At 39.8% G+C, this 2,613-nt stretch overlaps 1 pseudogene; it reads left to right on the top strand.

Moving 5' to 3' along the window:
• The first annotated feature begins 370 nt into the window (after window positions 1-370).
• On the top strand, window positions 371-1,905 carry LOC125028218 (annotated as a pseudogene).
• The last annotated feature ends 708 nt before the right edge of the window (window positions 1,906-2,613 follow it).

Genomic DNA, 2,613 nt, shown 5'->3' on the forward strand with positions numbered 1-2,613 from the left:
AAATAGCTTACGGGATTTTCCGAGTTGGAGACTTTGAACGAAAACTTTTAATGTCGTGACGTCAAGTACCTTTGGAGAAAATGGACATCGTTTTGTTTTTTTCGCTGTTTCATGAAAATGCGCGCGTGTTTTTTTTTTGTTGTCGTATTGTATGTGTGTGTATGTGTGTGTGAAATGTATATGTAGATATTAGAGCATCATATTTCATCAGCTGACTTTCAATGAAATAAGGAATTAATACCGGTCGACAAATGTGGCGACCGCTGGCACCTCATCCCGTGTGGGAGTTCAGCTTACTATATAACCAGAAACCGCCCTGGAGAAAACATTCACTCATAAGACCACAAAGCGTTAAAATATCTGTAAAACACACTTCTAATCGACAATGGGTTGGAGTTCAACTCTAGTGTGCGCCTGTGTTGGCTGTGGCCCTGGTGGCACCCTTGACGCCACGATGCCACGGGTTTGGGCTAAAGGACCTCCTCTTACCCGCCGTCACGGACCAAGTCAAAGAGTAAGTGAAGCCCGAAGGAGACACTGAATCTTGGGCTTTTAACTTAGCTTTGAGAATTATCTTAAATGAGAACAGAGACATTAGAATTTCGGTATTTTGGTGCACTGTGGCTTAATCTTTATCTTCCCCGTTTGTTCTATTTGCATTTTCATCACGTGACGATGTTATTGCCAGCCTTTTCACTATTAGTAATAGGAGTTGTTTCAGTAGTGCTGTTATCATTATCATTATCACCATATCAATTAAAAGAAAAAAAAAACGCATTTCAAATCCAGCTCAGCCATTAAATCCCAGAATTATTCATTTCCTCTCTTCCTATCTCCGTCATGAATCGCCTCATACCACTGGCATTCTTCCCAGCTGTTCTCCCCGTAACCACTAATATCCTTCTTTCTCTCTCCTTTCCCCTACAGCTTATGGAGGAACGGAGACGTTGACCTGGTCGACCACTCCTGCTCCTACAGTGTCAAGCCGGATATCCAGGGCTTCGAGCTCTACTTCATCGGCTCCGTCACGTGCCCGGGCTGGACCACCATCCGGGGAGAGTGTGAGTGGCGAAGGATGGTGTTCATGATAGTGATAATCATGATAATAATGTTTCACACACACACACACACACACACACACACACACACACACACACACATACATACATACATACATACATACATACATATATATACATATATATACATATATACATATATATACATATATATACGAGAATATATGTGTGCGTGTGTGTGTGTGTATACACATTTATTCATTTATTTATATATGCTTATATATACATATGAAATTATATAAACCACCATGTAGATATATGCCTATGCCTGTGCAAACTTAAGCAACAATATATAACCATACGTTTGGATAACCATAACATTTAATATACAATATGCTGTTTCACTAATATAAAATAATGGTATACAATAAGGTGTAATAACACATCAAAATGAAATACAACAATACAGTGCACAAGACTACCACATACACTTCGACACAAGGAGACAACAATACAATACATACTTCCTTAGCATTAACCTCCTGCCCTGTTCTCCTTTGCAGCCAACACCCGCAGCAAATCCGGAGTTTTGAATGCCGCAATCAAGGACTTCATTCAGAAAGCTCTTAAGGCAGGACTGGTCACCGATGAAGAAGCAAAGCCATACCTCGTATAATGTGATAGAGAGAGGGAGATAGGGATGGGTAGGGAGGAATCCTTTATTTTTTTTATCAGTTACCCCTTCAATGACTCACGTTTTCTCTATTGTGTCTAATATGTCTGATTGATTATTATATTTAATGGTCATTATCTGAACTAATACTGTGATCTCTATGCAAATGTGATGTCTTTTGTAAACTTTTGAGAAAATAAAGTGAATGATATATATTTTGATTACATGTTCCTCATTCAACATAAATCTGTATTCATAAATACAAGAAATACTAAATATGTACAAACTATAATTACTTATTCAAAGAGGATTTTTTTTTTTTAATCCATGCAAATTGTCCAATATAAGAAAATCAGCTCATATTATTTATCAATTGTATCTTGTGATCTATCAGTTCACTGTGATCTATCAGTAAATCAGTAAGGTGAATTAGAGACTGCGCGGTCATATGGCCTACAAAGGTAATATATTCATAACTTGTAGCTAATTGCATTATCTCGAGCTCATCTTCTGTGGCGATAACTTGATGAAAGAGAAAGAGAGGTCATCAGCATCATAAGTTACAGGCGGCCTTGCATCCCGTAACTCCGGAGGTCTCAAGAACACTCTCCATTGTTGGCGATTCGAAGCCTAGTCAATAAGGATATGACTCCAGTCGTTGTTTCACGAATGGTAAATGTGCTGCAGCTTCAGAGGGGCCACGTCTTTCAAGATGGTGGTCAGGCATATCGTCCGTACTCCTTCTCGTGGGCGTTTTCAGGCAAGTGTAGGGTCTGTCATAAGCGCCACTTTAACTAGACATCGCTCATCCACACGTAGGACATGAAGGAGGTCCTCTCTGCCTGCTGTTGGGTTGCCCAACCTGTGCAGAACACCTCGGTTCGTTACCCGATCAAGATAACTGAGTTTGAGTATCTGCCT

The sequence above is a fragment of the Penaeus chinensis genome, chromosome 1, assembly GCF_019202785.1.
Source record: "Penaeus chinensis breed Huanghai No. 1 chromosome 1, ASM1920278v2, whole genome shotgun sequence".
NCBI classification, from domain to species: Eukaryota; Metazoa; Arthropoda; class Malacostraca; order Decapoda; family Penaeidae; genus Penaeus; species Penaeus chinensis.